Source organism: Poromitra crassiceps, assembly GCF_964638095.1.
Source record: "Poromitra crassiceps genome assembly, chromosome: 29".
Classification (NCBI taxonomy): domain Eukaryota; kingdom Metazoa; phylum Chordata; class Actinopteri; order Beryciformes; family Melamphaidae; genus Poromitra; species Poromitra crassiceps.
Genome location: NC_139641.1, coordinates 8,767,112 through 8,790,161, shown reverse-complemented (window position 1 = coordinate 8,790,161; position 23,050 = coordinate 8,767,112). Strand labels below are relative to the sequence as shown.

Sequence of the window (23,050 nt, the reverse complement as noted above, 5' to 3'; positions counted from 1 at the left end):
ACCGGTAATTATTACAACAGTTACAATTATTACTCCATTAATGTACAATTATTAGCCTGCATTAGTGATGTTGATTTGCAAAGTTACACCACCACCTACTGGCCTGGCATGCATAATGCAGCGTTTTGAATCATTTTTCTGGATCCTTGTGCACGAGGATCGCTATCACAACGTTGTCGTATGAACGTGGATCCAAAGGCCAAACGGCAACAAAGGTTTGCCTTTTCATGCAGGGACCATTGTCATCTAAACGGGGCTTAATTTTTCATTTGTACTATGCAAAGCAGGAGAGGTAAGGGGACAAGTCTATCTACTGTCAAGTGTCAACAAAAATAAACATGGCAGGTGTAGTAGATACACCAGGTAAGTTATCTGTACAGCCTGTAGGACTAGTCTACTTAATTAAAAGGGGTCGTTTTCCCATGCTCTCTAGTAGGACACAACACAAACAAAGTTATCCTGGAGGGTTGGTCGAGAGCAGAGACTGTGGTAATGTTTCTATGTAGCAAAGACATTGTATGGACTACGCATTGCATTTACACCTGGGTGATTCTGGGTGAGATCTGATCATAATGCGAACCAGAGACTCTCTCCGGAGGCAGCATGTACCTGTATGTAGTTGGATCTGATCACATTCTGATCACATGGTGATGGCGTGCTGTGTGCATAATTATCCCTGCTTGAACATGTGTCTCTTCTGATCCAGATAAGATATCTAGATGTAATACCACATGTGAACGGTGCATCCTAAGGGTGGCATACCGAACAGGAAAACGTGTGATGGCCCCTGTTGAGCCAGATTGAAGACACTCAGCATTTGTGCCAAGGATGATGGTATATGACAGCTGAGTTGATTTGTTGCATTAAAGGGGTTTTCTTACATTTGTAGTAGTAGTAGAAAACTTGAATGTCCTCCAAGGAGGCAATTTGTTGTACAGCACAGTACATGAGGAGGACACAGACGCAGTAAAATGACATACACAACTCATAAATCATAAAATCATCTGTAGTGGTCAAAAATACGCAATAATACTGTGCATTAAAGCAGAGGTTCTCAAATGTTTTTCAGCCAAGGACCCCTTACAAGATAGAAAATATACCGGGGACCCCCTCATTCTGATTTGTGATTTTGGGCTAAGCTTAATTGTTTCCACGGTAACGTGCTTGACTTTTAATTTGATAGGTTTGTTGTAGAATGTAATCCATGAACCATTTTAGATTTAAAGCATAAACTATTTTCGTTGAACTATGAAGATTTTGCAATTTTTTTTATTTTTATTTTTTTATTTTTATTACATTACATTTACATTACGTCATTTAGCAGACGCTTTTGTTTTGTCCAAAGCGACTTACAATATCACAATTTGTCAACAGTACAGAAAACCACTATGCAACACAATCAATGACAGCCAAGATATTTTGATAGACTTTGAGATAGTTTGAGAAGGAATAAGTAACATGTAGCATTTTTTTTTTTTTTTTTTTTAGCCTGAAAACTTTTCGCAGACCCCCTGGCAAAGTGCCACGGACTCCTGGGGGTCCGCGGACCCCCATTTGAGAACCACTGCATTAAAGTGCACGTGTTAGCAGCCCGGCATATTTAAAGTGCGTATCTATGATATTGCATATTGCATACTGCCCATTGCTGATGACCAGCTACATTCTTATTCTCATAATCATAATAAAACATTCTCAATATCATATAATCATCATAACTAAACAAAACAATAACCGTACTGATAATAAAAAATAAAAAAAATAACATGTGAGTAGCAGACTTTTATTTTGAATCATGGCTGACTAAGAGCGCACAGTAGCATAAGTATTCTTTGGTATGTTCAAGTCAAATGCTTCAAGATGTCTATACCCAGAATGCCTTGAGGCTTGCTAGTCCACCTCCTCCCCCTCAGGTTGGCAGGTTCATGCCCCATCACCTGTCACTCAGCTGGTTGAGCTGTCTACTTTGAACACCTGCAGCCCAAGGCTGAGGTAACTGACAAGCAACCACAAGCATGATGGTGAACGTATGCAATCTGCAATGAAACAAGTCCTGTTGTTTTTAACTTGTGTTTTGGAAAGGGGTCTTGTCTGCTGCATGGTTAGCTTTTTTTACGCAAGGTTTGACCCCTCCGCCAGAGCACCTACCTCCATGTTGGTCAGCAAGCTCAAGGATCTGGGCCTGAACACAGCACTGTGTGACTGGATCCTGGACTTTCTGACAGCTGGTTAAAGTGGACAACCTCCCCACTGACCATCAGCATAGGAGCACCGCAGGGCTGTGTCTCCAGCCCCTTCTGGTACGACCTGTACACCCACAACTGCGTGACGACACAGACTTCAAAACACCATCGTGAAGTTTGCGGACGACACAGCGGTTGTGGGGCGGATCTCCAACGGCAATGACGGCCTACAGGAAAGAGGTGAACAACACCCTGCAACAGTGGTCCCAGGACAACCACCTCTCCCTGAACGTCTCTAAGATCAAGGAGGTCAATGTGGATTACAGTAAGTTGAGGGAGACTCACCCCCCAGTCACCATCAACGGCACAGTGGTGGAAAGGGTGGACAGCTTCTCAAGTACCTGGGAGTCAACATCCACCAGGACCTGACGTGGGCCAGCCACACCGCCACTGTCGTCAAAAAGTCCCAACAGCGACTACACAGACTCAGACAACTAAAATCCTCGGGGAGTTCTACAGAGGCACCATTGAGAGCCTGCTGACTGGCTGCTTCACCACCTGGTACGGGAACTGCACCACCATGGACCGCGAGGTGCTGAGAAGGGTGAGGTGCGCGGCCCAGCACGTGAAGGGATGTGAGCTGCCAAAACAACAGGATGTTTATTGACATACACGTGGATTGTGTCATTGATATGGAAATGGTCAATATTAACATGCACATTCATCATTCATCCCATCAGTGAAACCTCTGCACGCACGCTGAATTGATTGACAAATCCGGCCACAATTATTTTTTACAGTGGGGCATTCAAAAATAAGGTGGATGAAAATGGCGGCGGCGATTAGTGTCAGGGAGTCTGAATGAAATTGAATGTAACGTTCCCAATTCTATGTATTACATTCTAAAAAAGTAACGGCAACATTTGGGAAGGCTAAGCCACACAACTAGTTAGTTATAATCTAACGTCGTGCTTTCAAAGACGGCGAACTGGCGGTGTTACGACGATGACGGTCAAAAAGGTCTCCGCGGAGATCTCTGCTACGCCTCCTCCTGACGAGGCGTAGGAGTTACGCCTGGTCTTAGTGAAAATAAGGCTTAAGTCGTCTTGGTGCAACCGGCGTAGCTGTTAGGTCGTAAAGTTACGACCAACTTAGCTTAAGACCAGTGTAAGACCAGTTGGTGCAACCGGCCCCTGAGCAGGGAGTTTGAGCCAGTCATCTCTAGCCTGTTACCATAACCCAGTTTCGGCCCAGTTCGACACAACAGCCAAAGCTCAAGCAGAGACGTGTAGAGGAAAAATCCAACTGCAATGCTTTGCCGATTCATCAATAATTAGATATCCGTTTCAAGTGTTCTAGGAGGTTTTTATTCCACAATAACATCTCTGCAGAGAGGTCTCTTCCTGACCACGTTGTCAATGCAAGAGCCCCGCATTATTGTTTACTTCACATCATATACTGAAAACTATCGCCCGCCCTCTTCTGGATCCGTTCATTCAACCTCCCTCCAACTCAGTACTTCTCCATTCATCCATGTAGCTAATCTGATGTTCACTAGAATCCATAACAAATCCAGTCTATAGTCACAACAAGACACAGGTTCCCACAGGAACCTCAATTCCCATAGACACTTCCCAAAACAAGACATATGTTCTCACAGAACAGCAATCCTCTTGCATTGATGAAAAACACATTTCACAAAACACATCATAGAATTGTCATACTTAATAATTAATCAATCAATACACACTTGATCAATAATTTTCCATTACAATTCCACACTTTTGATAAGAATAAATCATTATTATCAATATTAAAAATAAATTATTGATAACAAACTATAAGTTCAAACACAGTCAAAGAAAACTAACATAACTATTATCCTTAACTTGTTAGAAAAAAAAAATGTATCATCTCACACATCTATATAGATTAAAATTTCCCTATGTGTTCACAATCACAATTAATAAGTCCTTCATTTCGGTTACTTACTTAATACTTAATACATACTTATGTTACAATGTATCATTTGCTCAAATCAAACTCTTAGTTATGCTAATATCAAATCAAGCATGATTATTTACCCAAGATTTCATAGCATAAACGAAGTGTGTCAGAGGTCAATGGCCTTTTTTTATTGTTCCACACTTTTTGGCATATTTTTTTTCTTCTTAAAAACACAGTTTACACATTTCTGGTAATTGGCTCCTGTTCACTGGTGTTGGATCCTGGTAGTCGAAGTCACTAAATCGTTTTGGCCCGCCTCCCACTTCGTCCTCCACTATCCACTCATATCAGCAAGCCGCTATTCACATTTCATACAAAAACATTCTCACAGGCTACAAATGTTTTTTCTTTTTTTTTTTCTTTTTTTTTCGGGTTTCTTACTACAATTGTTGACGATTTCCAAACCTCTGGCAGACATAGGCTACACACCAAGTGCACTTTGGCATGCAGCCCACTCAGAGGCTGGGAAATTGAACCCACGACCCAATTTTGATGCAAATGGTCAATCTAGTCTATTTTACAAGTCCAAGTCATGTCTCAAGTCTTTGTCCTCCTCTCCGCTCTCCAGTCACACTGGAGTTCCCTTTCTCCTGTCTAACTGGTGTACAATAACATTGCCTTCAACGATCACACACCTTTCACCGTCAAACATCACTCATTCACACTGTGTTCACACTCCCCTGTCTCCTATGACTCCAAAACGCTTTTTAATACACATGATCACAGTTTTTACACAAACCACGCAAAGTACGACTCTCTGCATCCGATTCGTCATGGGGAAACCGTCTGTGGTCCAGCTCACGCATGTGTGTGTGTGTGTGGAAAGCCTAAGCTAATTGCGCTGGTGGAGAATGTGGGAGGCTGGATCTCAGCATCTGGCATTGGAGATCGTCCCATGGTGATTGTCCAATCTGCTTATCTCAGTCTGCTTGTCCATCTGATTGTCTCAGTCACACAGGCACACAAAACACATACACCACAACAACAAAAACTTAAAAACAAAACAAAAAACAGACACAAAAACAAAAGCTGCTTACCCCCTTTGACAGATGCGTTATATAACGCATGTGTCAATTAATTTAGCAGTTTTTCTATATACTTATTTTTTAGAGAGAGACACCCTTTAACTTGTCTCTGCCTCTCTCAGTCCTCTTGGGAAATGTGTGTGCGCTATGCACTGTGGTTATCTGGAGGGTGCTGCAGGTTTCAAGGCTTCAGGCTGAGAAGCGGGGGGGAAGAGAAATCTCAGTGTGTTCACAAACATTTACCTTTTCGCTTGGCAATAAGAGTTTTTTTTTTTTCCCAGGCTAAATAATCCCTTTTCCTAAAAAAAAAACATAACTTCTATCCAACAGTATTGTAATACTGCAAAAAAGTACTTTTGCTCTGTGTGCATTGCATGTACATAATGTATACAGTGTGTGATTCTCTTACTAAAACAATGGTTTGTCAAACAACTGTAACATGCAAATGTTCATGTGTGTCATTACTTATCTGCTCATAATTGGTGTCTTTGGAGAAAATTCTGCTGTGAACTCCTCCACCCTCAACTGGCTTGCGTCTCCGGCCGTGTCAGTCTCTCGCCTGTTATTGACCAGCGCCTCACACCCTCTCCGCTCCGTCTTGATTCGCTTCGTTGAGTCCTCTCCGCTGTTACTGTCCAGGTGGCGTCAACCTCCGGGCCAAGCCTATGAATCGAAAACTCCACGGCAGTCATATATTCTTTTACAGCAAGCAAACCACTCATATTGCATTTCTGTAGCCCGTTTACACCGGTGTGGTGAAACACTTACACGGGAGGGAGAGATTTTACTCTCTCCCATTGCTGGCCGCTAGCTGCGGTGTTCAGGGCTGGTGGCTGCTGGTACGGATGCTGCTGCCGGTTCTCTGGCTGAAGCCTGCCCGGAGTGCTGATGGTCTCCGCTGGAGCCTGGACCGCTGGCGGTCTTCAGTGTAGTTGAGCCTGGCGCTGACTCTCAGTCTGCTACATGGTGGTGGTGGTGAGGCGCGGGTCAATTCCAGGTCGAGACCTTTTAAGACACATTAAGAGACACTAGCGAAAGATTAAACTCCTCACATGATAAATAAAAATGTATGTATGTATGGTATGTATGTATTGCTTCTGGCAGACATACTTTCTTTTCCCCTTCATACTAAATGTGTTGCTGTTGTTTTCTGTGGTTTTTCAAAACCACCTAGGCCATAACTTTCCTGGTGTGTATTTCGCCCTCTGCAAATACAAACCCATAGCTCCTCGTGAGCTTTCTCTAAACAACTGTGGTTTTGTTTGTGTGTGCGAAATCAAAACCAATACCTTATGATATTACCAATAAAAACAAAATAACAACCAATCCCTCTTTTGTAGACAGGTATAGAAAACACACTGTGGATCCACATAACAAAATAAACAACCCTGTTTGTCCCCTGCCGGCCGGCTTATCTACACACATATGAACGTTTAAGCCCCAAAATAAAAAGTTGAATTTGAACGTTTAGCCCCTGTTTAACGCTTGTATCCCAAAACAAAAAGTTCAATTTGAACGTTTAGCCCCACAACAAAAAGTTTAGTTTGTGAACTTTGTGATTTTTCTTCCTCTCATTTTTCTCATTCAGAAATTTCTCATTCATATCTCAGTCATTTCCCATTCATTTCCCATTCATTTTTCTCATTTTTTTCTTCCTCAATGAGCCTCACTGCTCAGTTTCACCCACACTCTCCCCCTTTTTTTTTTTTTTTTTTTTTTGTTCAAAGGAAAGAGACCTTTTGAAAACAACTTTTCTTTTTTCTTTTTTTACATCTAATTTATACCTCCTTTCGCAACGCTCAGGTCTGGGTATGTGCTGCTTTACCCCTTTATACTGCAGTTTTAGACGCTAAGTATACCTTTCAACTTACGTCGACGCCAAGTGTACCTTTCAACCTGCGTCTGCGTCTTTACTGTTTGCCCGTCGACAAACAGGCCGATTTATTCTTCTCTAAATCTTGCCCAAATATGAGTCGGCTCTAGTAAGTTACCTTACGCGTGCGCCTCCTACTAACGCACGCCTCACCCTCTTCTGGATCCGTTATCCAAGGCGATGAGTATATCCGATAACGGCAATAGTGAGTTTTATCTAATATTATCTCACGCGAGCATCACCATGACCCCGCACCACTCTCTTCTAGACAAATCCTATTTTGACTAAGGCAGTGGTTACATCCGTTTTACACGCACACACATCCCCCAGACCTGTAGCTTTTAGCAGTAGTTACAATTGTCTATTTTTAGAACCAATTGTATAACATTATTCTAAATTTCACAGCTACTCAATTTGACATAAAACCGATCAATCAACATTGCATCCAGTGTGTATTTGCCTCACCAGGTTCCGCAGATCACAGCGCTGGGCTACATTCCTCCGCATGTCGACTCCTGCTCTCTTAGCATTAATCGAGCTTTCAGGTCCAACTTTGACAGGAGGTTATCACCAGTCGACATGCCAGAGGTCCGCATCCCAGTCGTGAGATCCCGGACGAGCCCCCAAGTTGTAGAGGAAAAATCCAACTGCAATGCTTTGCCGATTCATCAATAATTAGATATCCGTTTCAAGTGTTCTAGGAGGTTTTTATTCCACAATAACATCTCTGCAGAGAGGTCTCTTCCTGACCACGTTGTCAATGCAAGAGCCCCGCATTATTGTTTACTTCACATCATATACTGAAAACTATCGCCCGCCCTCTTCTGGATCCGTTCATTCAACCTCCCTCCAACTCAGTACTTCTCCATTCATCCATGTAGCTAATCTGATGTTCACTAGAATCCATAACAAATCCAGTCTATAGTCACAACAAGACACAGGTTCCCACAGGAACCTCAATTCCCATAGACACTTCCCAAAACAAGACATATGTTCTCACAGAACAGCAATCCTCTTGCATTGATGAAAAACACATTTCACAAAACACATCATAGAATTGTCATACTTAATAATTAATCAATCAATACACACTTGATCAATAATTTTCCATTACAGACGCCACTGTCATGCGCGATTGTACATTGGTGCACTGGCTGCATGTGCAACCCCTAGTGGCCAGATGATTTTGTATTTTATGTTGACATATAAACGATGGTTGATGAGGGCCAACAGCCTGGTGCCAGGGTTGAACATGGTTGTGCACTCTAGGGGAAAGCAGAGCAAGGAAGTAACCATTCTACACTAAAACAGATATTAGTGTGAGGGATATATACTGTATACCACTCTCATAACATATGTGTATCACTTAGGGTGTCGAGTCATAGTCTATTTTTGGGGCCGGTGCAGAATGCAGCAGGGCCCTTACATTCGACTCTGTCGCTGCATTTGCGCACCCATCCTGGCCGAGTAAATGTCTTTCCAGTCCGGTAGGTGGCGGTAATGCACCTCTGGCTAATAAACACCGATCCTGGCCGAGTAAATGTCTTTCCAGTCCGGTAGGTGGCGGTAATGCACCTCTGGCTAATAAACACATCGTTGCCTTGAACCAATAGTGACTGGTGAAAAGTGAAAAAAGCTCTCTCTGACTCTGTCTGCTTCATGTGTGGCCGTGCCGACTCCCGACACACAGGAGGACAGACACAGCGAAAATGGCAGCGGCTTCTACGGATGGGCATTTTAAGCAATTTAAATAGTCTATTATGAACGAGTGCTCGAGCACTCGCGCGGGCTGTGTGATTACTATGGTAATGTCTGAGCAGGGGTAATCTGCTGTGTATGGGGCTGTTCACACATAACGTTTGCATTTTTGCATGGAAAAAGCGCTACCTGGAGCATTTTTTTGTCAGGAGAGGGACTGACTGTGATGATATTAGGTGACGCTAAGCTAACATCATTCTAAAGCCTACCTTTAGACAGTATCTCCGGTTGGAGTAGCGCTTTGGAGCAGACAAGTTGTGAAACAAGCGAAGGCATTTCATTTCCAATACATGTCCATTGTTGCTGAATAGTGATCACCATGATGCGATTGTCTCCCAAAAAGTGATTCTTTCTCCACATTTCTTGTGACTAACGTTATGGGAAACGACAGTGTAGTCAGTAAACTAGTGCAACGTTTTGAATGAGTTTTATCGGGCGTGCACTATGAAGAAGCGTGCTTCTCATTCGGGAGAATATCTCCAGGCAGCAGAAGAGCTGCAAAACTTCCGGTTACAATTTTCAAAATAATGTTACTTAAACAAAAGTAAATAGCTTATTGATGCACGTTGGAGGAGAAAAGGTATTTCAATGAATGAAGCAGCAAACCTTGTATCAAAATACTCGTTGTGATGTTATATGGCGTGAAACTGTGGCTGTAACGCATTACTCAAAATAAATAAGGTTACAATAAGCGTTTTATTTTGAAAGCAACAAAGCGGATGACGTACTAGTACATTCTGGCTGACTTGACGCCCGGCCGTGCAGTTGCTGCTGAAGTAAAAGGTGCTTCAACGCGACCAAAGCGAAAGGCTCAAACACATCGAACCTGGCTAAACATCTTGCCGACAGGCACCCCGACCTGTTCAAAGAGTTTAAAGACCGACAGGTTAGCGAACGTGAACGATAAACATACATGCCCTCAAATAAGTCCAACGAGTATTGTGTGACAAGCGAACTTGTTTCACTGAAAAAGTTCGCTTGTCACAATAGCCTACTCGTTTACAGTGAAACACGAGGCAATGTGCTCGAGCACAGATCTCTGCCAAGGAAGGAGCAAGTCATGACATGTAACGTTTAGGGGAGGGGACATCAGATGACTGCATACCATGTACAATATTTAATAACACTATGGGCCATAGTGTTATATTTGAATTTTGGGCCATAGTCTATGGCCCTCAATTCCAGTGTTATTAAAGCTTTTACATGGTAAGCAGTCATCTGATGTCACCTATCCTAATATTTACAATAATCCCAATTATTAATGATATACGAATTCATTGTAAAAAAAACACCAAGCCTACACGTATGGGGGGGGGGGGAGGCTGGGAATACACCACATAATAAGCCTACATTTCAATAGCCTACATTTATGTGTGAAAATAATATATATTACTAGATTAACCATAAATCTGGCACTTCATGTTAATGAAGCTTAAACCCAGGATTATTAACCCACATAGGCTACACTACAGCACAGGCACACTACACAAATGACTCAATACAGCTTGGCAGAGTTATGCACTTCAGCACACCGGCCCTATGCCAGGTTTCGACCTGGCCTTGTTTTTATTTGTCTTTATTGAATGTTCCAAAACTGCATGTTTAACTAAGAATAGGCTAATGATTATTTCCACTCACCACTTATTTAATGTGGTTACTTTACTTTGTGGTCAAAAGTTTGGAAGGAACAATGCATGCTGGGAGATATGCAAATGTGTTTGTCCAATGGGTCCAATGGCATTGCTCTCTGTCAGAAGTTGCTTGGATGTCCGGATGTTGGTTTAGTAGCAAAAGTAAACACAAGTTAATAGCAGCATTCACTATAGACTCTTTAGTGAATACTTTCCACAAACTCATGAACAATGAAGAAAACCAGAAGGAATACAGTTCCACTTTTACCAAATAAACCAAAATTGATGTTCTGCGACAAGTTATATCATATCTACTAGCCTCTTCATTTTGCTCTCAGAGTGCACCAGATTAATGCATTTTACTTTAAAATATACACAATTTATTTGTCTAGTGGGAGCACAGCCCCCTCTACATACCCCCCAGTCGGAGTCCTATTACCTTCTTGGTGGTGCAACCCCTGTTTGGAAAGCCTAGAATCGCCTATGGCCACTGTGTAAGCAAACAGAGCAACAAAAGCTGCAGGACAGACGTAGGTCCGAGCTACTGATCTCATTCTGGTTAATTATGTAAGAAGGGATTTCCACTTGCTCTCTCTAGGCTTCATGCATGTTGTAAGAGGACTATCCCACTTAACAGGCGGTCGGGAACTACTCCTGTTTCTCTAAATAAACACAGCAAGGATGCCCACACTGCAGGTTAAGAAAGGCTCCGGTCAAATGTCCACGTCACCTTTTTAATTTTTTATTCCCTTTCAAAGAATATCCAGATCTGGGTATATTTAGCCGTTATGGCTGTTGTTGATGTCTTACTTTTAAACGTTAATTTTAAGTCAAATTGTAGCCCAGCCATTCCTTCCCAGTAGGGATGAACATTTCAATCAATTTCCTTAATGTACCATCATGCAAGTTAACGACCAATTAATCGATTACTCATTGTGTTAAAAAAAAAAAAAGCTTTTGACATAGAGACATGTGTGGGAACGCCCACAAAATGTTAAACGGCTGGCGCGCGAGTGGGGTAAAACCGCCCATATATCTCATGGGCTGACTCAACAAAAGACGGTGCTGCGGCTCTAAACTACAGGTTTGGGGGTTCTAGAGCAGAACACAAGACGTCTGCTCAGATGTGCGTTTACTGCGGTGGTTAAATCCCCGATCGTGTCTGCCTGGGCCGGGCTATCAGCTAAATTCTAACTTTGCTGAATGGATAGAACGGGGGTTTTTACCCCACCCTGACCACGCCCCCAGCTAGGCTGAGCCAGCTAAACCAGCATCTATGACGAGACGTGGCCTCAACCTAGAAAAAGCGGGTGTGTATAAATTAAACACCTGTCTTTAGGCCTAAGCTAATAAACCAAGCAAAACTTAAAAGATCTTCCTGCATTCCCTGTCATTATGCTTGTAGGTGTGCTGTATTTGAACATTGTATTACAATGTTTACAACGGATACTGTTGTCTTTTCGGGTGTCATTCTCCGACACTGAACTTTTTGCCCCCCCCTGGTGAAAGTTATATTACGCCCTCGTGATGGTAAATGATTTCAGCAAAATGTGAGAAATATCACATAGTCGATGAATCATTGTCGATGAATCTGTTAAATATGCTCGATCAATCAAATTCTTAATGCCCATTAATCGATTTGTCAATTTACTCGTTGACATCCCTACTTCCCAGCCAAAAGCCTACGAGTGAACGTAGAGGCTGACACACATTCAATCCCCCGGTCATAACATTTAACCCCAGCCTTAATGTATTTAGATATTGTATACTTAGAGCAATCTGATTCTGATTCTGATTCTGATTCTGATTCTGATCTACAGCCCGGCCACATGGTGCAAACGAGTCTACTATAGAAGGTTGGAAAACTCTTGCTGTCAACCTCAAAAGCCTTTTACAATAATCACCTTATCCCATCGATACCTGATGCAGCATTTGTGTGTGTATGCCTTTAAGACTGCAAACCGCGTTAACGTGGTTCGCCGTCTTAAAGGGATACGCGCACAAATGAGGGATATACACGCAAATGCTGCAGCAGGTATCAATGGGTTATAAGGGTGTGGCCTGGGGCCCCGGGGGGGGGGGGGGGTTTGGTTTGTTTTCTGTTTGTTTTGGTTTTGTGTTTAATCTCAGTTTGATATGTGGGTTTGTTTGATAGGTTTGTCCTTTTCGTTGTGGTTATTTCTCCTTCTTTCTGTGACCTCCTTTTTCTTTGACGTACTGAATGTATACATTATTGTCTATTCATAGTGTTTTTTTTATTTATCATATTGTTACATGTTCTAAGACAAAAGCGAATAAAAGAAAAAACATTTGATCACAAAAAAAAAACATTTAACCCGAGTCTGACCTCTTCAAAAGGCGTAGCTCTGACATCCGACTCAGCCCCTTCTCCTCTTGTTTGAGGGCCAACCTCTAGACCTTTGTGTCTGTCTTGCTTTCAAAGCCTTGACCTTGTCCCTGGCCTTCCATTGACCCCTGACCCCAGAGCTGAACCCTCAACCCCCGCACTCTCATTCAGAGTTCCTTTCAACTTCATCAATATGAAAAGGTCCTTATGGCTCATTTCCACCACATATAACAGCACAGTACAGCTCTACTCGACCTGGTCTTACTCGGCTCTACTTGATATAGACTCTGTTTCCATAGCAAGTTTACTCGGCTCCGCCCACACCTGGTCGTCATAGCGACCGCGTATCTGCCCTCCGCCCATAGCCGAAGTAGGCTATAACACATAACGTTAAAATTAAATCCATACGTGGAACTTTCAAACTGCTTATGAAATACTGGTGCCTCTAAATGACCGACATGGGCAAATGTGACCATCGGCCAGGAGAATGGATATCAATTTGTTGTTACTTACACTACATGCATGCTGAGCGGGGGACGGGGGGTTACGCTACGGGGAGAAGGGAAGCCACTCCTCCCCCGTGAAGGGTGCGGGCATTTTAATCAACGTGTGTGATCCCACCAGGCGCGCAACGGCGCGTATCAGAAGCGTCCCAGAAGCGGCTTGGCGCCCCGCTCCGGTAAAGATACGCGGCAGTTCTATTATCACGGATGACGCCTGGAAGCTGCGTCAAGCTGCACAGAGCAGATCGTTCAGGCCGGAAGTCAGACACAACAACTGCACGAGAATCCGGTCAATTTTCATAATAAAACACTGTGTGCCGACTCCTTCTCCTTCTCCCCCCTCCCCCTGTAGTCTTTCAAGTAGGACACTAGTTCTCCTCCTGCTAACAGGCACTGTATGACAAATGAAGAAATAATTTCAGCCTACTTACCCATGGTAGAAGCACAAAAATCAAGGAAAAATGACCAAATCAAAAGCAAGTCAACGACAGAGTGTGTCGTTTGTGTGTTGTGCTCTTTACATCCACCCCGTCGTACACACAGTATCGCGCGATCTCGTAAATCCCGCGCGATCTTGCATCCAGCTGCCAGGCAAACCAGGCGACACGCCGGTGTGCGGAGGACGGAGCAAAGCCGCGGCGCAGCCAGAACGCTGCGCAGACGGACTTGGTGCCGACCAAGCAGTAAGAACTGGAGTAACGCTTGTGTGTACCATTTACACCTGGCGTTAACATGTGGTTTCTGCCATCAGATTGCAATCAGATTGTATTTTATCACTTCAGCCTGATTCCATTTACACCTGGCGTTAACATGCATTTTCTGCAATCTGATTGCAACCTGATTGCAATCAGATTGCAGAAATGGTTGTCCTCTCAATCCGCATAAAGTTGCTGTATCCAGATTGAGAGGACACGTTGCATTTACACTTGTGTTCAATGTGTACACAATGCATCCCTGACCACCTCCGGAGGTGGTTTTTGCCGATCAGATCGCAATCCTTCTTCAATGCGTTTTGGGGGGGGGGTTTACAACACCTGGCATTTCAAGTGATAAAACACAATCTGATTTGCAATCTGATCACAGAAAAACGCATGTTAGCGCGCCAGGTGTAAATGGCCTCTATGGCTTCTATGCCTGCACTCTGTGTGTCAAAGAATGGGAGCGGGGAGACGCAAAGAGATGAGAAAATGCCCCAACAAGGATAAAAGAAAGACGAACATCTGTGTGCCTCTTTGACACCAGCTCTCTCATGCGTCATCTAAACCCTTTTAAAGCTTCACTAAACCCTCAAACCAAACGCAGGGCGAGGCTGTGGCTGAGAATTATGCTAAATGACCAAATATCTATAGACTCAAGTCCTCACATTCTGTCAATAGTCTATAGGGGGTGTCAAAAACTGTCATTTGCTGCCAGATAGCCCATGCAAAGCAGCATTCAGAACCGGGTATATAGTGTGACCGGGTCCCTATAGGTCGCTGCTCAGCGGAGCTGAACCAGAACCACCGACACTTTTTTTTTTAGGCGTGCCAACCCGCCCAACCAGCAGGGCAGGAATCAGTCACAGTCTGGGGAGCCGGACCCCCAAGACGGTGTGTGTGTGTGTGTGTGTGTGTGGAGCAACCGGACCCCCAGACTGTGTGTGTGTGTGTGGGGCGATCAATGTTGGGGGTAACTCATTACAAAAGTAACATATTACATGTAATATATTACTTTTAGCAGTAACTCGGTAATATAACTTATTACTTATAGGATTTCAGTAATATTATACCAGTTACTTTGTCAAGTAACTCAAGTTACAAATTGAGTTACATTTTATTAAATGAAAGCACATATTTAAAAAAGATAGAATCATTTCCTAATCAAAGTGTGTGTTTTTAATGCAAATAACCACTATATAGATGACAATATAACAAAAGAAAAGGATAACATTTAGAATTTTGGATTGTTTACACTGACTTCAAGGCGGTTGAAATTATTTTTCGGGATGGTTTCCGGGGCGGCGATGTCATTCTGCTGCTGCTGTTGTTTTGGTCAAAGTAGTGTAATAAGTAACGAGTTACTCTACACAGAAAGTAATATTGTAAAGGAACTTATTACTTTCAAATGAAAGTAACTAGTAATATGTAGTATATTACATTTTGAAAGTAACTTGCCCAACACTGGTGGCGATGACTGCGTTTGCTATGTCATGGGAATAAATGGGGGGCGATGCCATGGCTGTTTTAGTCTTTCGCTTAACTTCTTCTTTATATGTCATGGGAATAAATATATAATAAATATATATAATAAATATAAATATATATAATAAATATATAAATAAATATATAATATATAAATATAATATATATATATATAATATATATATAATCTATAAATATATATAATAAATATAAATATATATATATAATAAATATATATAATACATATATAATAAATAAATAATAATATATATAAATATATAATAAGTAATCAGTTACTCTACACAGAAAGTAATATTGTAAAGTAACTTATTACTTTCAAATGAAAGTAACTAGTAATATGTAGTATATTACATTTAGAAAGTAACTTGCCCAACACTGGTGGCGACGACTGCGTTTGCTATGTCATGGGAATAAATGGGGGGGGGGGGCGATGCCATGGCTGTTTTAGTCTTTCGCTTAACTTCTTCCTCTTCTCCTTTAAAGCAGGTTTAAGCCCCATTGAGCTGAAGACAATACAAAGAGCAGACAATACCATGTCATAATTGGATGCGGTTAGTTGGGACAGAAGAAAGAGAGGGGGGTGGGGAAGGGAAGGGGGGGCGCGGGGGAGTTGGCGTGGGACAGAACCATATCCTGCATCAACGTTATCCAGTTTTAGTCTACAGATAGGCACACGGCAGAGAGGAACTCTGCGCCGATCATCGTCCTGAACGTCATGACTTCTTTTTGCGCGATACATTTAAAAAAAAGTGACACGTTTTTCTAGGCAAAACATGGATGATGTATTTCCAAGCAATTAGGCCCGAAGCCCTGGTTTTGAAGAATGGAGCGACCGGAGAGAGGTTCCGCCGCACGCTTTATCCTCACAGTGAGTCGATTGTCTTTACGCCACTCGTTAAAGTCTTTGTCGTTGAAGTTCATGTCAAAGTTGGCTATGTATGGTACTGTATACATTATGTATACAGTACAGAGCTGTCGCAGCATGTTCGAATGTAATTGACCTGTTCGAATTATTGATTTAAAAAAAAGAAAAGAAATTGCAGGCCAGGCCAGGCCACCGGGCATCGGCCCGACGTGCCCGATAATGCGCCTGCCGGGAGCGGAGAGGAGCTGACTGACTGGACCATGAGGACAGCTGAGGATTTTTTTTTAAATATTCTTTAAATATTTTATATTATATTATATATATTTATACGATGTAACCGGCAGGCGCGGACTGCATAATCGGGGCACGTCGGGCCGATGCCCGGTGGCCTGGCCTGGCCTGCAAAAACATTATTATTCTTTTTTTCAATTAACCAATTAACTTCGAATATATTCGAACATTTTGCGGGCAATTAAAGTTCGTTCGAACTTTATTTTGGAAAAAAGTGACAAGCTTTAATACAGTACCGTTTTCAAGAAGTGCATTGGAAATGCAGCGCTGCTAAAAACAAAGAGCATCAAGGTTGCTTTGTAAGAGTGGCTTTGCATTGGAAATAGTGGATGGCGTTTCTCCTTCCTGCTGGTCTGGACCAGCATGAGGATAAATATATATAGGATAAAATAACCTCCAATTTCTTCTTTGCGAAACACAAATTCAAACCTACCAAACTCTACTGAACACAAAACTGCTTTATCTAAGAATGATTACGCTGGTGTGTTAATGTTAGAATTGTAATGGGCTATCACATTTGATTGGGGTGTACTTTTAATTAATTTAGGCATTTGAATGATGCAAGGCAAAGGCTAAATAGTCATCAGTGGGCTAATTAATACTCTTGCCTTCATCTTGTGCTCTGAGCGGCGGGCGCCGAGGTTAGTGGCGGCGCCATCCTAAACGAGGAATACTGTAGGGATTTCAAAATGTCATGCTTTTATTATGGCATAGGACATTTAAGCAATATAGCATGAGAGCTAGTGTGTTGTGGCAAATATATCCCGCTGATCAGCTGTTATCCCACTCGGCCTGCGGCCTCGTGGGATAACTGCTGAGCAGCGGGATATATTCCACTACACACGCAGGTCGAGTGCTATATTGCTTTTATAAAACGGTTTCCAAGTATGATAATATAATAATAATAATAATACTATAAGTCTGACTGGCATGGTATTCTGATAGAGTCAGTTGAAACACTACTGTAAGGCAGGACCGCAAGAACATGCGGGTGATTTGATTGGATCGTTCTGGAGACTGAAGTTGACATTGGCCAATCCTGGCGCTTGCTGAGAAGCTGAGAGCTTTTCTGCAAAGCCCGACACCAACTAACGTTACGGGGTTAAATGCGGGGTTAAATGCGGGGTTAACAGCCTTTTTTTTGCAAAGAAGACATTAGCCCGCATCTATTCTTGTACAAAACATAATTTTCTGCGAAGTATTAGTAAAGTTATAAGCGAAGATCGATTCACAAGGATCTGACAGCTGTCTCCACCATTTGTTTTTTCTACATTGTCATTTGAGGTAACCAAAGCCTTTTAGTAAGAGAGTTGCCATGGCAACTCATAACCCATGGCCATGGGTTATGAGAGTGGGTTACGGGATTTATACAATGGCTGTGAACCAATCAGATTGCTTGATTTGAGAGAGCCGTTTTATAAAATGACACATCCCAAAGTACAGTGTGGACCTGCTGCATTCAATTGGGCACCAACCAGGAAATGTCCCTACTGTAGTGGGTACCAGACACTTTTTCATTTGTAACTTATTAGGTAATGTAACTTATTAGGTAATGTAACTTATTAGGTAACGGTACCGTCTGTAACTAACATAAAGCAAAGTGACCGAAGGCCAGGGGTGGAAAGAGTACAAATAAAAGTACTGTTACTTTGATGACATTTTACTGAAGTACTGTAGTACTGTAGTTGATTGTAAAAAAAAAAACATCTACTTGAGTAAAAGTAAAAAGTAGGTCATTTAAAATGTACTCGGACTAAAAGTTACTCAGTTACTTTTTTGTGGGCAGCCAAATCTGATGGGGTTTCGGTTGGGTTTAGGTCTGCAGAAGTGTTTCCTAACGTCTCCATCTCCTTTGGGATTAATCGCCAACGTATGACTGACTGTCTGTCTGTCTGTCTGTCTGACTGTCTGTCTGTCTGACTGTCTGTCTGTCTGTCTGTCTGTCTGTCTGACTGTCTGACTGTCTGTCTGACTGTCTGTCTGTCTGTCTGACTGTCTGTCTGTCTGTCTGTCTGTCTGACTGTCTGTCTGACTGTCTGTCTGTCTGTCTGACTGTCTGTCTGACTGTCTGTCTGTCTGACTGTCTGTCTGTCTGTCTGTCTGTCTGACTGTCTGACTGTCTGTCTGTCTGTCTGACTGTCTGACTGTCTGACTGTCTGTCTGACTGTCTGACTGTCTGTCTGTCTGACTGTCTGACTGTCTGTCTGTCTGTCTGACTGTCTGACTGTCTGTCTGACTGTGTCTGTCTGTCTGACTGTCTGTCTGTCTGTCTGTCTGTCTGTCTGTCTGACTGTCTGTCTGTCTGTCTGACTGTCTGTCTGTCTGTCTGACTGTCTGTCTGTCTGACTGTCTGACTGTCTGTCTGACTGTCTGTCTGACTGTCTGTCTGTCTGACTGTCTGTCTGTCTGTCTGTCTGTCTGTCTGACTGTCTGTCTGTCTGACTGTCTGACTGTCTGTCTGTCTGTCTGACTGTCTGTCTGTCTGTCTGACTGTCTGTCTGTCTGACTGTCTGTCTGACTGTCTGTCTGTCTGACTGTCTGTCTGACTGTCTGACTGTCTGTCTGGCTGTCTGTCTGACTGTCTGTCTGTCTGTCTGACTGTCTGTCTGACTGTCTGTCTGACTGTCTGTCTGTCTGTCTGTCTGTCTGACTGTCTGTCTGACTGTCTGTCTGTCTGTCTGACTGTCTGTCTGTCTGTCTGTCTGTCTGACTGTCTGTCTGTCTGTCTGTCTGTCTGACTGTCTGTCTGTCTGTCTGTCTGACTGTCTGTCTGTCTGTCTGTCTGTCTGTCTGTCTGACTGTCCATCTGTCTGACTGTGACTGTCTGTCTGTCTGTCTGTCTGTCTGTCTGTCTGTCTGTCTGACTGACCGTCATTCACCTTCTGGTGAAGTGTTGAATCTCAAAGCATTTGGTATGGGTGATGGTGGTTTGCTCTACTACTTGCTTGTCATCCAGAGAGGTCTAATGATCACAGCGCTTCCCACACACAGTGTAGCCCCCCCTCCCTCCGTCACAGTGTAGCCCCCCTCCCTCCATCACAGTGTAGCCCCCCCTCCCTCCGTCACAGTGTAGCCCCCCTCCCTCCGTCACAGTGTAGCCCCCCCTCCCTCCGTCACAGTGTAGCCCCCCTCCCTCCATCACAGTGTTGCCCCCCCTCCCTCCGTCACAGTGTAGACCCCCTCCCTCCGTCACAGTGTAGCCCCCCCTCCCTCCGTCACAGTGTAGCCCCCCCTCCCTCCGTCACAGTATAGCCCCCCTCCCTCCATCACAGTGTAGCCCCCCCTCCCTCCGTCACAGTGTAGCCCCCCTCCCTCCGTCACAGTGTAGCCCCCCCTCCCTCCGTCACAGTGTAGCCCCCCTCCCTCCATCACAGTGTTGCCCCCCCTCCCTCCGTCACAGTGTAGCCCCCCTCCCTCCGTCACAGTGTAGCCCCCCCTCCCTCCGTCACAGTGTAGCCCCCCTCCCTCCATCACAGTGTTGCCCCCCCTCCCTCCGTCACAGTGTTGCCCCCCCTCCCTCCATCACAGTGTAGCCCCCCTCCCTCCATCACAGTGTTGCCCCCCCTCCCTCCGTCACAGTGTAGCCCCCCTCCCTCCGTCACAGTCAGCCCCCCTCCCTCCATCACAGTGTAGCCCCCCTCCCTCCATCACAGTGTAGCCCCCCCTCCCTCCATCACAGTGTAGCCCCCCCCCCTCCATCACAGTGTAGCCCCCCCTCCCTCCATCACAGTGTAGCCCCCCTCCCTCCGTCACAGTGTAGCCCCCCTCCCTCCGTCACAGTGTAGCCCCCCCTCCCTCCATCACAGTGTAGCCCCCCTCCCTCCGTCACAGTGTAGCCCCCCCTCCCTCCATCACAGTGTAGCCCCCCCTCCCTCCATCACAGTGTAGCCCCCCTCCCTCCGTCACAGTGTAGCCCCCCTCCCTCCGTCACAGTGTAGCCCCCCTCCCTCCATCACAGTGTAGCCCCCCCTCCCTCCGTCACAGTGTAGCCCCCCTCCCTCCATCACAGTGTAGCCCCCCCTCCCTCCGTCACAGTGTAGCCCCCCTCCCTCCATCACAGTGTTGCCCCCCCTCCCTCCGTCACAGTGTAGACCCCCTCCCTCCGTCACAGTGTTGCCCCCCCTCCCTCCATCACAGTGTAGCCCCCCTCCCTCCATCACAGTGTTGCCCCCCCTCCCTCCGTCACAGTGTAGCCCCCCTCCCTCCGTCACAGGCAGCCCCCCTCCCTCCATCACAGTGTAGCCCCCCTCCCTCCATCACAGTGTAGCCCCCCTCCCTCCATCACAGTGTAGCCCCCCTCCCTCCATCACAGTGTAGCCCCCCCTCCCTCCATCACAGTGTAGCCCCCCCTCCCTCCGTCACAGTGTAGCCCCCCTCCCTCCGTCACAGTGTAGCCCCCCCTCCCTCCATCACAGTGTAGCCCCCCTCCCTCCGTCACAGTGTAGCCCCCCCTCCCTCCATCACAGTGTAGCCCCCCTCCCTCCATCACAGTGTAGCCCCCCTCCCTCCGTCACAGTGTAGCCCCCCTCCCTCCGTCACAGTGTAGCCCCCCCTCCCTCCGTCACAGTGTAGCCCCCCCTCCCTCCGTCACAGTGTAGCCCCCCTCCCTCCGTCACAGTGTAGCCCCCCCTCCCTCCATCACAGTGTAGCCCCCCCTCCCTCCGTCACAGTGTAGCCCCCCTCCCTCCGTCACAGTGTAGCCCCCCCTCCCTCCGTCACAGTGTAGCCCCCCCTCCCTCCGTCACAGTGTAGCCCCCCCTCCCTCCGTCACAGTGTAGCCCCCCTCCCTCCGTCACAGTGTAGCCCCCCCTCCCTCCGTCACAGTGTAGCCCCCCTCCCTCCGCTGCGAGCAGGACTAAGGCTATACTGTACGCTATTGTTATGTTGACATCTGGCGACTATAGCGAATTTTGAGCAGCCAATAGCTACTTTCCCTGGCAACACTGACACGTTAGCAAGGGCCAATAGATTGGACAGTTTCTGGTGCGCCGTTTATAGAAAAGTTGGGGAACGACTTTGCATTGATTTTACTCTGTACTCTGGAGCTATTTAAAATGTAACAGTACATTTCTTCAACTACATTTCAAATGTAAAATTACTGATTTTAAAAATTTATTTAAAAAAAAGTACACAAGAAAAGCTACCCAATTACTGTAATTAGAGTACTTGTAATTAGTTACTTCCACCTCTGCCTAACTCCACTTGCATACCATGTCACTGCTCTCAAATGAGGCAGAACAGCCAACCGCAGCTTTTACTGCTGCACCGCAGGAGGTCTGCTGGCGTGCAAGGGGAAGTGTGTGTGTGTGTGTGTGTGTGTGGGTGTGTGTGTGTGTGTGTGTGTGTGTGTGTGTGTTTACTAGTGTTTAAGAGGGAGAAGCCAAGCCCAGTAGTCCACCGCAGTACGTTCTGTTCCTGCTCCTGCTGTTTGGCCTATAGCATGAGACGCCAATCTGCTCACACACACACACACACACACACACACAATGAAAATCCCACACAGGCTACAAATCAAATCCCCACTACCACTAGTGCTTGAACTCCCTGAGAGTTTGTGAATTTGATTTTTTTTTTTTATAAAATACATGGCTCATTGAAAGTGCTCGAAGAGTTGAGAAGTGTTCACTAGGGATGTCACAATATACCGCGATATCAAAAGGTGACAATATGTATCGTTGAGATGAAATCTCATATCGTGAGAAAAAGAAGCTGAACATGGTGGTTCACTGATCTGCATCTGATTGCATGCTCGCTCTCCTTTTCATTGCTTTGTTTGAACAGACGAGGGACGCTACAGACACACGGAGGATGAAAATGGTGAAATGACTCAAATTAGCGTGGAGGAGGATGCCCCCTCAACTTACAAATCGATCGCAAAAGAATATTGTTAAAATATCGTATCGTTATCGTGAACCCAATATCGTGTATCGTATCGTGAACTGAGTGTATCGTGACACCCCTAGTGTTGACACATTCAAGCCTATTTTTCTTAATGTTTTCTGTGAGCATAAGGCCGGCTAGTTCTCATTCTAAACATTATCAGTGTTGTGACAATAATTCACTTTGATTTGTGTCTAAACGATTCTAGTTGGTGGGTCCTTGAGTTTGAGGGAATTTGAATTTGATGTTTAAAAAGAGGTGGGATTAAAGTGACGTTCATTGACCTCGTCAGTTTGAATGTGACTCAGGAATAAACCTCACGAGTCCTGAAAATGAGTCTAGGACTCGACCGCTACAACACAACCGTGCGCATGAATTCTGTTGGATGGTGTATTTAAATGTCTTAAACACTTCTGTATCTGTGTGACACACTTCCTGTTCACTGACTGCAGTGCTGTTTGTACTTTTGTATTTTTGTATTTTAATTAG

General features: G+C 44.7%; 1 protein-coding gene across 1 annotated transcript in view; it reads left to right on the top strand.

Moving 5' to 3' along the window:
- LOC310799975 (growth factor receptor-bound protein 10-like) overlaps positions 1–23,050 on the top strand; it is a 201,318-nt gene that overhangs the window by 49,040 nt on the left and 129,228 nt on the right. The window lies entirely within an intron of this gene.